Here is a 14025-nt window from a genome sequence, read left to right as displayed (position 1 = left end):
TGTATGTCCTAAATGACAAATGATGTCTGGCCTGTTTTCATGTGCGTATTTACCATCTATATACCTTCTCTGATAAAGAGTTTGCTTAAGACTTTCCTTCTTTTTAATTGTTAATCTTCTAATTGTTGAATTTTGTGGTTCTTCATCTATTCTGTCTGATAAGTTTTTTGCATATATTTTCTCTCAATCTGTACCTTACATTTTCATCCTCTTAGAGTCACCTGGGGTGGTTCAGTCGGTTAAGTGGCCGACTCTTGATGTCGCCTTAGGTCATAATCTCAGGATCCTGGGATCGAGCCCTGCGTCAGGGTCCATGCTCACTGGGGAGTCTGTTAGAGGATTTTTTTTTCTCCCTCTCCCTCTGCCCCTCTCCCTGCTCATAGGTGCACACTCTCTAAAATAAATAAATCTTATAAAAAAAAAAGTGAATAAATTTTCATCCTCTTAACAGTGTCTTTTACAGAGCAAAACTTTGGGGTGTTGTATGCCAATTAGGTAACTTATTCTTTTATGCATCATGCTTTTGGTGTCTAGCTGCCTAGCCCAAAGTCACAGACATTTTGTGCTATGTTTTCTTCTGAAAGTTTTATGGTTTACATTTTTATATTTAGGTCCAGGATCTATTTTGAAGTAATTTTTATATAAGGTATGAGATATTGGTCAAAGTTCAATTTTTTGTATACAGGTGTCTGTAGATCATAGAACAATCACTTGTTAAGAGGATTGTTTTCAATTGAATTACTTGTGCACCTGTGTCAAAAATCAATTGGCCGTATTTGTGTGGGTTTATTTCTATACTTCCTGCTCTGTTCCATTTGTCTCTGATGCCTGTTGTGATACCAATAGTGTACTGTCATGATCACTGGAACTCTATAGTACATTTTAAATTCAAATACTGTGAGTCCTTCACCTTTGCTCTTTTTCCAAAGTTGTTTTTTTCTATAGTGGTTCCATATACATTTTAGATTCAGCTGGAGAATAGCTACCAAAAAATCCTGCTTTTATTCTCACTGGAATTGTGTTAAATCTACATACGAACTTGGGGAGAATTGATATCACAAAGGATAATGAGGCTCCCAACCCATAGATTTGTATAATTCTCCAATTATTTAGGTCTTCGTTCTTTTGTCAGAGTTCCATTATTTTGAACATATTTTTAGAATATCTTGCATATATTTTGTTAGATTAGCACCCTTTTCTGGACCTATTGTAAATTTTACTAAAAAAACTTTTTTTGGTTTCCAACTATTGACTGTTATATATACAAATATGTTTAACATTTTTTTTTGCATATTGACCTTGCCCTCTGTGACCCTGCTAATGCCACTAATTAGTTCTAGAAACTTTTGCATGTTCCTTGAGATATTCTTTGTAGACAGCATGTCATCTGAAAATAGTACCAGTTTTCTCTCTTCTTTTCTACTTTATATGCATTCTCTCTCTCTCTCCCTCCCTCCCTCCTTATTGCCTTGGCTAGAACTTCTAGTAAAATCTTGAAGAAGGCTGGTAAAAGTGAACAAAAGTGAACAACAACCTTCTTCTTGATGTTAGTGGGATACCACTCAATCTTTCATTATTAAGTATAATGTTACCTGTAGGCTTTTTGTAAAAGCTTCTTTTGGAGTTAAAGAAGTTTCCTTCTATTACTAGTTTGCTGAGAGTTTGTTTCATGAAAGAATATTGAATTTTGTCAAATGCTTTCTCTGTATCTGTTGAGATGATCATGCAGTCTTTTTTCTTTAGTCTATTAGTATTATGGATTACTTTGATTTTCTAATGATAAATTAGCCTTGCATTCTGGATAAACCCCACTGGTTTGGGATGTAGTATTCTCTTATTATGTTGCTGAATTCAATTAGTTAATATTTTGTTAAAGATCTTTATGTCTTTGTTCATAGGCACATTGGTCTCTCCTTTTCTTTTCTTATACTATTCTGAGTTTATCTTGTTCATACTTCCTCTGTCCTCTCCATTCTGCTACTAAGCCACTCCAGTGAATTTTTAAATTTCCCTTATTGCAATTTTCAGTTCTAAAATTTCCATTTGTTTCTTTTTTAGAGGCTCTCTTCCTTTGTTGACAACTTTTTGTCTTTTTGCTCATTTCAACAGTATTTGACCTAACATCATGAAGCATGGTTGGAACAGTTGCTTTAAGTTTTTCTGATAATTCCACATCTGTGTCCTGTTAGAGTTGGTGCCTGTTTATGATGATTTCCTTTGAGAGCTCTGAAGATTTTTCCTTCTTTTGTGTGTATCAAGTAATTGTGTCCTGGATATCTTAAACATATTATGAGATTTGGGGTCCTGATACTATGACTTGGAGAATATTGTTCTAGTAGGCAATTTATTTTAATAGGCAATGAACCCGGTTAAGTTCAGAATGCAAGTCCTGCCCTGCCTTCCTGGGGCTGTGGTTCCAATGTTAATCTTCTTCTCTAAGGCTTTGCAGCGCTTATCTGGTCCACCTACCATGTGCACAAATGGGGCCTGGCTAGGTGGTGGTCCACACTGTAGTTCAATTCTCAAAAGCTTTTCTTTGTGGCATTGGATCAGTTTCATACATCCACAGCCCAGAGACAATCTCAAGGTTTTACATGCAGACTTAAAAGACCCCATTCTGAAATTTCCTCCTCTCTGTAATTGCCCCAAGAAAGAGCTCTTTCTCCCAGCACTCTAGCTAGGGAGACAGGGATTCAGCTGTCACATACTTATCATGATTAGGTCCATCCTGGGGTAAAATAGCAAGAGAAAAGAGAGAGGAAATATGCATTACCTCTCACATACAGTCTTCAGAACTGGAAGTCCCTTTTCCCAGTTCCTCTGATCAGAGAGAGGTTTTTCTCTGGGTTTTGGGTGCCTGTGAGTTCATCTACTTCTGATGCCACTAGGGCAGGAGTACAGCTTGGTGGCTTAGCTTGCCTCGGGCTGGGCCAAAAGATTAGTGGTAGAAAGGAAAATCAATGAAACCCACCACCACCACCCTACTTTCTCTCTTGGAGGAGCCCTCCTTCCAGTCCATTAGCCAGAATGAGAGTTTTCCTGGGTTTTTTTTGTTTGTTTGTTTGTTTTTTGTCTGTGCCATTTGGGATTCCGCAGCCTCAGAATCTAAGCCAAAAGCCTATGGGACAAAAAAAAAGGGGGGGAAGGGGAGAGCTTTCGCCATGGTTTGGATCACCTTTTGAGGGTTTTTTTTCATTCTTTGAGTTTTGATTCCCTCTCCCCCAACTCACTATTATTATTTCCTTTTTGTAGTCCTCAGATAGTCGCTTTGTATATTCTGCCCTGCGTTTTTATCATACTTTGTGGAAGAGATGGGGTGGAATAATCTTACTCTGTTAGATCCAGAAGGGCCCCAACAATTCCTTTGAAACGGGAAAGCAAAGGTTTTCCTGGAAAGTCAAAACAACAAAAAAAATCTCTTTAGCCATGATTATGTCCCATGTCCCTGGCCACCCCAGGCCGGCAGGTGGCTATCGAGAGAGAAGCTGGGGTTGGATCAACCAACAGGAGTGTCAGTCCATACAGGAATGCCTGGTCCGAGTGCTTGGGCACCATGGTACTAAAAACTCTCATTCTGGTTGATCATCAGCCTCTACTTTCTGAGTTCCCCTCGCAGAAAACAAGAGTCCAGGTTAGGTCTTTGATTTGCATTTGTTATTTTCAATGGCAAACTTTATCAGGTCTGCGTATCTCAGATGGCAGAGCTGTTTCTAGAATGGTGGAGGACACAGGTGGGGGATTTGTTTGTGATTTGTTCATATGATTAAAAAAATTTCTTTTGGGGTGGCTTTGGTGGCTCATTTGGTTAAGAGTCTGACTTTTTAGTTCAGCTCAGGTCATGATCTCAGGGTTGTGAGATTGAGCCCTGTGTCAGGCTCTGCACTGGGCTTGGAGCCTGCTTAGGATTCTCTCTCTTCCTTTGCTCCCCGACCACTTGGGCTCATACTCACTCTCTCTTTCTAAAAAAAAACAAACAAAATAAGCTTCTTTTAATTTCAGCCTTTGGTGGTCAAAGATTTCTAAGGTGTTTGTGTACACTTCTCGACATTGGTAATGACAACAAATGGACTAGTATGACATTTCTCCTGTCTGAGAAGTACGGAGTCTGTGATGGTTCATTGCATGTGTCAACTTGGCTAAGCAAGTTGCCCAGTTGTTTGTTCAAACCCCAGTCCTGATGTTACTGTGAAGGTGTTTTTAAAATGTGATTAATGTTTAAAATGGTAGACTTTGAGTAAAGCAGATTACCCAACATAATGTGGGTGGGCCTGATCCAATCAGTCGAAAGACTTAAGAAAACAGACAGTTCCCTGAGAAGGAAGGACTTCTGTCTCCAGATTATCTTCATACTCAAAAACACAATACTGATAAACCCCTGCTGTCCTCCCTTGAATATTTCAGACTTGCCAGCCCTCACAATGGCATGAGACATCCCTTAAAATCCCCACTCCCGCTTTTGTGTGTATGTGTACATGTGTGTGTGTATGCTTCTTGGGAGAACCCTGACTAACACAGAGCCCAGAGCCCCAGGTCACTTCTCGTTGTGCAGGCTGGATGTAGAGATCAGGTTGAACAGGTATTTCCTGATGAGGAAACTCACTGGGTTATTTTTAATTGTACTTGTGATCAGTACTTCCTTATTTTGTAGTTTCTAATTTGATCTATTTCTCCCGAAATGATGTATTATTAGAAATAAGGGCTAACTACAATCTGGTTATTTGAAGGCTCTGTTTAGTGAAGTTTTACTGGTAAAATAATGTCCAAAAATGCAGACACCTGCCAGAATCTTTGGTTGGTTTGTTATGGGTATTTCGTGGAATAGACTTCAGCCCTGTCTTAAGATAACCGAGGAGTTCCTCCACTGAAAATACTCAGGACTGACTTAGCTTAGAGGTAGAGTGGAGCTGGAGGAAGATTTCTAAGGATGGATAATTGGGTACAAACAGACTTCTGTTCATCCACGGCCTTGTGCCTTGAAAGCCAGTGAGCAGAGAGTTTGGGGCCTTGGCTCATGAGAGTCAGGGAGCCCAGTAACCCTCCTCCCATCCAAGGCTGGCCAAGGCTGGGGAGTAAGTTTGCCTTCAGATACCCCAGCAGTCGCCAATATTGGAGCCCATTTCTGACACAGCTCCGGGAGGAAGTGTGGGCATCTTTTACACTGTCGCTAGGCTGTTGAAGTTGATGGAGAGGACAAAAGCAGAGTGTATGCATTTGTGAGTGCCCATAAATGCACGTGCACACAGAGACACATGCACACACACACACACACACACACACAGCTGATGCCGATTAAAGGTTTATGAGAAGCAAGAAAATCTGATAGGATTGGGGCAGAATCTGACCGGTGTTAAGTTTTCCTTCCCTAAGCCGGTAAGTCCTGCCAAGCCGAGATTTTTGTCCTTGATGTGGAAAAGAGACTAAGTTGGTGAATGTAAATGGTAAGAGCCAGAGTTTCTGAGACGATTATCTGATTTGTATAACACTTAACTCTATTCTTTAAAAAAGATCACACACACACACACACACACACACACACACACACACACACTGGTTTTCCGCCACATGCAGGTTGCACTGGCAAGTCTGACTTGTGAGTGAGAATTGTGAGCAGGAGAGCTGGGAGACCTGCATGCCCCGCCCCTGACCTGGACAGTCAGAGAGGAAGCTTCCAACCGCCCAGTGGCAGTTCTGCCCACAGGAAGTTGAACAGGCCCTTCTATTCCTTCAAAGAAAAACCTTCCTGTTCACCTACAGTTTCACCACTAGAAATTCACTCTTTCATGTCTAGAACCTTTTGGTCTTTGGAGCCCCCTGCAAGGTACACCCCCATGCAGGTGCGTAGCTGAGGACCGAAAGCAGATGATAACCCTTGGTGTGGAACATGCCAGACACTCAAGCTCCAGCTACTGCCCCAGCTGTCCATGCTCCTTTCCAGCAAACTTGGCAACAAGCTGACTTGTCCTCACTATCACCACCTCCCCACCTCCCGCTGTGTCCACAATCCACTCCACAAGGTGAATGCACACATGTCACTAAAGCTACTCTTGTCAGTGTCCCCAAAAGCTTCAATGTTGCCATGTACAAGGGCCATTTTTCTGTCTCTTGTGTTTAACTTTACTCTGAGAAGCACTGTGGCCTCTGGGGCTTCCATGGCCTCTGTCTGTCGAGGATCTCTTCCCTCTTGCTGGTCACTCCTGCTCATGAGCTCACTCCCTCCCCTCTCCCCATGACTACACCGCTAAGTGCTGGGGTAGCCCAGGACTCAGACCTGGGTCTCATTCATGACTACACTGCTAAGTGCTGGGGTAGCCCAGGACTCAGACCTGGGCCTCATTCTTTTCTCCACCTCTATGTTGTCCTGAGGTCAAACTACATAGTCCCCTGGTTTACACACCACCTATTTACTGACCCCTCATTTGTTTCTCCCATTCCAGGTTCCCCCTTGGGCTCCAGCCAGTTTCATGCATCTGGCTGTCTCCCCGACTTCCCCACCTGGATATACGACAGGCCTAAGTGACTTGCCCCAGGTCACACAGCTAGCAAATGGCCAGACATGAACATGGGTGGGTCTGATCTCAGGACCTGCATTCTTAACCATATCCAGACCAGAAACCAAGCAGATGGCTATCACCTCACTGAAGGAAAAAGTGTGTCCATTTCCAAGATTTGCCCAGTGGCCTAGGACATAATTAGTCCATCATTTCTTGCTCTGTGGGAACACCCCACCTAAGTCTCTGCATTACCTGTCCCCCAGTTTCAAACAGGGAGAGGTGTGCCAGCAGAAACAGGGAGCCTCCAGGGGGAGAAAACTTGGGGTTTCCTCCTGGAGCATAAAATCTACTCCAAGATAGACACAGAAATGTGGGGAGCAAGGCAGGCAGAAGAAATCACTTTCCTATAAAAGTAAGATGGATACAGCATGGGGAGCAAACAAGATAGACCTTTTTACAAAAAAAGACTTTAAAGAGACCTCAAATGAGGTGGGCAACTGTGTCTTGCCCCTAGATCTCTAGAGCAACCTGAGGGGGGGTGGGTGTCAGCCCTCAGAAGACAGAAAAGAACACCCGCGAGACTCCCACGGCACTCAAGTCCTATTTCCGAAGCTTGTTTCAAAGGCCTGCTTCCATCAGCCTTCATCTTAACCCAGCTGGTCTGGACAGACATTCCACCAACATGCCTGTGCACTTGAGAAAGGGGTTGATAGGCGCAGAGACTTCCGCCATACCTCTGATGTCTTCAGCTAAACCAAATAAATCTGGAAAGAGCAAACGGGATATTTCCCTAAAACTACATAGAAGAAAACAGGAAACCTTTCAGAAGTTTCCAGAGAAACAACGCCTATTTCCAAAACAGAGTTTGATTAGCAATTATAAGAAACTGGAGATAGTTTTGAAAACTAGTGGAAGAAGTCAGAGAACACTCCTGAACTTCACCAACCTGAGCAAAGCAGGGACAGAAATGCAAACCGGAGGCTGCCCAGGGCTAGCATGGCCAGCAGAATAAAACCTAGAGGCTGAATCCCTTTTTCCTCTCAGATTAAAACTGCAGATTCTCTAGGGTTGAAAACGGAGGTGTAAAGTCCAAGGCTCCAGAAATCCCTGGAAGATGACAAGTCAACCCCTGGCTAAATGATCAGAGGCAACACTAGACTCCTATTTCTCTCTCTGGCTCTCTGAGTCTGATTACTTTAACGAGTGCTTTCCAATTTAATTCCAGCAAGCCACGGCTTTCCATGGGGAAGCACAACGCATTAAACCTCCAGACCTTCTCCTTCACCTCCATGTAAGTTTCTGATGTTTCTCTGGAAGGTGAGCACACTGGGCCCTCCTGTCGTTCCATTGGGCCCAGAGTTTGCTATAAACGTCGTGTCCCATCCAACACTGGTCATGTTCCATTAGGAGCCGAATTCTGATGTCATCCCTGTAGGACTGGCCTCCTAGCTCCACCACTTGCAAGCTGTGGGGCTATGATGATAAAGGACGGTTCTATTTGTTCCTCTACCATTCACCCCCATTTCTTGAATAGACAGATTTGACTGACCAATGATGGTGACGTCTTAGCCGACTTTCTCAGTGCGCCATCTTGGACCTCCTTATTGGAAATCACCCGGGATGCCTGTTAGAAATGCAGATCACTGGTCCCATCCCAGACTTTCAGAATCCGGCCCCCGAGATGGAACCAAGGAAACACAATTAAAATGAAAATGATAAATCTTCAATCCCCAGGTAAATCTTCAATCCATTCTGAGTTTGAGAATCTTTGCGCTTGAGTTCTGAGGTTATATCTAATTTAAATGTAAGCCTCTGCACACAATGTCTGGCACACAGCAGGTCTTCCAAAGACACGTGCTTGTTAAATTATGAAAAAGCTTATTACTGGGTACGTGTGTTTGCAGTGTCACGTGCAAACCAGAGCTGATAAATGGAGCCTTCTTGGACCCTCTGACCTTCAAAATATCAGAGATGTTTATTTTTGCTTTAGTTGATTTCCCACAGTCAGTGGCTCCTAACACCAGTTTTGAGGTTTTCTGCCTCCAAGAGCTTAGTCGAGTCGCTGATTATCTGACAGTCATTTAAAAGGCTCTTGTATAAAATGGACAACCTCCTTCCAATCTGTCACTTGGGTTAAGGGAGGCTTTTCTACATGGGGGACCCTGAGAGCACAAATTCCTATAGGCAGCCGCCCTTGATGGCAAGGGCCCACCACAGTGCCTCTGCCAGCATTCACGTCCCCATTCAGCCCCAGCCCTACCTCACTCAGGGCCACCTCCCTCTGGAACCCTGAGACCCCTCTCATGGGAACTCCAGAGAGGGGACATGACTTAATCAAGGTCACCTGAGGAATCTTGAAGTCAGAGCAAGAATAGAAGTCCAGGGACTGCTGGGCCTCAGCTCCTTTGTCAGGTACATCCAGCCTTCCTGGAGAGCCGATGTTCTCCAGAAAACCTCCTTAGTTCGCTTGTACCATCGGACCACATGACCCAATTTTTTACGTGGGGTCTATGGTCACCTGGGAGAAGAAAGCATGAGTGCCAGCTTTAGCAACACATATACTAAAAGAGAAGAAAGCATGGAATCCCTCAAGTTCACCAGCATAACTGACCCCTGAGTGCACACATACCGTATTTGCACCCATATCCAGCCTTACCTAAGACCCACCTTTACAGAAGAGGAGCCCCTCATCTCTTCCAAAGTCAATCCATCCAGTTGCGTTCAAGAGACCTGTATTAGTCATGTCTTTTGTTTTCAACATTTCTGATATTATGACCTCTAGGGATTTGCTGAGCCTGGAAAGACTGCCCTCCCAGGGCTAGCTGATTCCTAGAGACAGTAATAATTCACCTGTGAACATGCTTTTCAAATATAAACCAGCCCATCCAGGGTCTACAGCCCCAATCCCTCCAGGCCACTAGGTACAGGAAGCAACTAGGGACAGCCTCCATGCCCCAGAGCCTGCTAATATCACCAAAGAACAGTCCACCCTACGTCTGTCTCCCCTGCCTTGCTCATTCCCCTCTGCGAGGAACCATACTAAAGGCTCTTGCCCTCAGCATCTCCCCTTTCCTTCTGCTTCCAGATTGCCCCCTGTGCTTTCCTGTATTGTCATTGGTATGAAATCTTGGCGTTACCTCCTCTGTGATGTCTTCCTAACAGCCTTGACATCTCCAGGGAAGTGTAGGAGAGCTCTTTCCCATGCTCTCATCATACATTGTACACCGCTCAATTATAGCCCCAAATTACATTATATCATGTAATTGCTTCTGTATCTTTTTTTCCCGACTCCACTACAAACTGTTGGAAGTCTGAGACTATTTTTTAATTTTGTCCACTTTTGACATAGAATAGATGTTGAACACATATTGAACAAATGAAAAAAAATGAGATTTAGCCCAAGAACAAAAGAATCTTCCAAGTGGTATTTTGTACCCTTATCTCGTGAACCCACATTGCCTGAGAGGTTCGACAAATATTTATTAAGCGTTCAACCACATTCCTGTTTGGACCTGGAGTTACAGCAATGAATAAAATAAACAGCCTTATCCCTGTGACATCGCGATCTCCCAGAGGAGGTGGACAATTAAAAGCAATTACAAGAAAGTGCTGAGGGGTGTTCAGGGAGCTGGAAGAAGTCCTGCCGCCTCGTGCAAGGTGATGGGATAGGCTGGAAGGGAAACGAGGCCGGGTGGCAGAGGGCCCTGTAAGCCTTGCTCAGGGACCTGGACTTTCTCCCAAAGGCAAGAGAGGATCAGTGAACGTGTGTCAGTAGCAAATGGGGGAAACCCCAGCAGCACTGGCTTCAGCAAAGAGAGTCCTTGGCACAAGCAGCTGACACTGCGGGGAGCTGGGCTCTATCTAGAGCCGGAAAGGGCTGGGTTCAGAAGAGCCCTGGGGACCCAGCCGGGCCATCTCTCAGCTCAGCTCTGCTCTTCTCCAGGAGCCGGCTCCCACCTTGGGCTCCACACATGACACCACAGCTGCACGCACCTCACGTGCTCTGGCAGATCCTTTCTCAGGTCATTTTTCAGGTAATTTGAGGGAATGCCTTGGGTGGGCCCGGCCAGGCTGGAGCAGCGGCCCATCCCTGATGACCACTGTGGCCTGGAGAGTGACGTGGGACAATCTGTGAAGGGGGAGGCTGGTTGCACCTCTTCACCCCTCAGATGTGGGCCAGAGGGGGGTAAGGGGAAGAGGGGTGGGAGGGGAGATCCCTCAAGGAAAACTGGAGATGTATTGCCATAGAACGACACATGGGAGCTGGGCAGCCAAACCAAAAAACAGAAAGAGAAATCCATCAGGAAAGGTTTTTTGGCAAGGAGTAACTTTTTTCTCAGATTCGTGACTCAAGAGGAACCACTGAACAAGCCACACTCTTGTGACCCTGCAGGGAGAGGTTAGTGGGGTGAGACCACAAGCAGCACGAGCAGTGAGAGCCATGGCGGTGAACAAGGGAGACAGGACGGCTGCCAGAGGACGGAGGGGCTGCTGGACACACGGAAGTGACGCCTAAAAGCAGAACTAATGGACCACAGAGACTGCCATGTGGAGGCTTCCAGGGGTAGAGTCGTAGAGGGGAGGAGGGGCAAGTTCTGTCCAGGTAATGTGGAGTTCGAGAGGCTCAGGGAAACTACATGGAGAAAGATCTAGAAGTTGGTTATGGAAATGGGTCTGGAGCTCAAGGGAGTGGCCTGAGCTGAAGATACAGGTCTGGAAGTCACCAGGATAGAAAAGGCAGCTAAAGCCAAAGATGTAGAGGGAATGTGGGGACAGGGAGAAGGGCTGACTCAGAAGCATGGGGAGGACCAACGCCCACGCAGTGAGCGGAGGAAGAGGAGCCCAAGCACCAGGAAGCCACCGAGAAATGGTCACGGAAGCCAAGGGAAGAGACGGTTGCAGGAAGGGAGCAAGGTCAACAGGACCAGATGCTGCCAGCAGGCGACGAGTTCCGCAGGGGCCCCACGGGATCTGTCCACAAAGAGGTCCCCGAATCCTTGGGCAGAGCAGTTCAGGTGAGGGGTGAAGAGTGGGTGGGAAGTGGGATTGCTTTTTGCAGAAGCTGGGTTCTGAAGAGAATGGAAATAAGAGACTGGTGAGGGAAGCTGGTGGCCTCGTGATTGACACGGGAGGCCATGTATTTACAAGGAGGCATGCTGTCCTCTGCACCACAGACAAGTCCTGGGGACTTTTGAAGCTATGCCCCTGACTTGTCTCCAGGGCCGTCTCCTTGTTCTCCCTTTAATTCTGTGGAGACGAGATCAAAGCAGAAAAAAGTTTTTGCGATCACTCCAATCCCATGCTTCGTTTCTCCAGATGAGAAAACTAGAATCACAGTAATTAAACAACTTGTCCAAGGCTTCCTAACAAGGTGGCTGTTGAGCCCAGGACTTTGGGCTTCCAGGCCAGAGCTCGTCCATTCTCTCTCCTCCCTGTGTGCTCACGATGCCCTGATACAGGGCTTCTGCAAGATGCAGCTGCCCAGCAGGGGCTTTGGCTTGGGCCATCTTGCTCTAGTTGGATCCTTCAGGACTCTCATTCCTCAACGTGATGCTTCAGGACTCCTACAAAATTAACGCATGTCGGTGGATCCCAGGGTCTGCCTACATTCTAACACTGCCTGTGCTTTAACCCTGAACTTGGAAAGTCATCTAAGGGTGACTTAGCCTTGGGTGAAGCAGCTGTGTGGGAGAAAGTAAGGCCCTTCAGTTTTCTTAAATCCTGCTAGGAAACCTGTGTGTGTGCGTGCACATGTGTGCGGTGCTGTGTTTGGAAAGAACAAGGCTGTTCAGAGCCACACCCCAAACAAGAGAGCGTATTTCCTCACCCAGAGGGCTTCCCTACCTGTGGAATGCTCAAACCCTCGCCACACCAGCTTTCAAAGCAGATGGGTAGTTACTTCGCACAAATGTTACACTGACTTTGGAATGTTCTCACATGTGCTCTTGTGGATTAATGAGCTCCTAATATTGTGATAATAATCGCTTTCCATAAATATGCATAGTCAGCTTTTAAAAGTGTCACGTGGGGTAATTATTAGCTATCTGGGTGCTCATCGCTTAGGGAAAATGTTTACTTGCGTGTGAAACGGAACCTGTGTTTGTTTTGTTAAATGCACTGCCTTACAGCAAGCCCAGAGCAATTACCAGCCTGATTTAAAGGGACTTGGATGCCAGGGAACCAGGATTGAGGGATGAGTCTCTGCCAGTTATCCTGGGCCTCATCCAGCTTCAAAACCTCGTTCACAAGGGCTCATGACGTGTTTGGTTGGTTTTAGTTCCATAAAAATACTCTGAGAACCTACTACATGTACGGTATTTTTGGAGAGAGCACCATGTCGGAAGCTACTAGAAGGATCCTAAGTCCTAGCACTTTCTGACTCCGGGTAAGTGAATTCCCTTTTCTGTACCTCAGTTTGCTCATCTGGAAAATGGGGTAATATCAACTACTAAGGTTTTTAGGTTTAAAGAATATACATAAACACCTAGCACAAAGCCTGACATGTGGTAAGCCTTCAGCAAACGGGAGGGCTTTCCCTCTCACGCTATGACAGACACATGGGGAATAAATATATGCTCACATCCTCCTGGATCCTTCCCAGTCAAGTGCCCATGTGACTGAATCCAAGGAGAGCAGGATGAAAGAGGCTCTATTTATTGGTGGAGGATACGGAAGTAGGAAAGGAATCAGCTACTTAGGGAAAAGTCAAGAATGGGTTTGAATCTGCAAGGAGAGCTGGTCTTGCCCCCTGACAGAGGACACAGCCTATGTTAGGGAGTCGCCTACATCTCCATTATGTCCCTCACTGACACCTGAAATTTTTCCCTTCTTCAACTCATTTCTGTGATGCGTTATACTTTCCCTGCATAGCCCCCCAGAAGTGAGACGAATAGCCCCCACGACTTCAGAGTGAATAAATGTACCCCAGTTATAGGGGAAGAGAATCAAGAGGGCTGGGGTTGAAGAAAGGGGGAGAGGAGGAGATGAGGGAAGAAAAACCATCTTTTCTATCTGGGCTGCCCCCACATTGCCCACATCTGTCCTGCAGGCTAGAGATGATGCACGATGTTCTAGAGGGCTGGATCTGGGAGCAGCACACACACCTCTCGCTTCCCTCTGTCAGCCAGACTCAACTGCATGGGGGAGGCAGGGAAATGCAGCTTATGAAGATAAGAAATGGGGTCTGGTGGCAATGGGCCACATGATGCAAGAGAAAGGTGCCAGAAGAAGAGAGCTGGAGGGAAGAGTAGGGGCCTCCTGTCCCCATCTCACACCATGCAGAGTCCAAAGATGCTGGTGAACATCAAAGGAACAAAAAAACAGATGTTTAAAGTTTTAAAGGATCACTAATACTAGAACCAAAAATAGTCCAGTGACTTCTGGGATCCGTCACCAAGGACCATGCTATGGATTGACTTAGACCTCAAAAGACATGTTGAAGACCTAAACCCTGATCCCGTGAATGTGACCTTATTTGGAAATACAGTTTTAGCAGCCGTAGTAAAGTTAAGATGAAGTCATTAGGATGGGCTCC

The sequence above is a fragment of the Lontra canadensis genome, unplaced genomic scaffold (genome assembly GCF_010015895.1).
Source record: "Lontra canadensis isolate GAN:19392208 unplaced genomic scaffold, GSC_riverotter_1.0 scaffold17, whole genome shotgun sequence".
Lineage (NCBI taxonomy): Eukaryota > Metazoa > Chordata > Mammalia > Carnivora > Mustelidae > Lontra > Lontra canadensis.
This window is presented reverse-complemented; position numbering follows the sequence as displayed.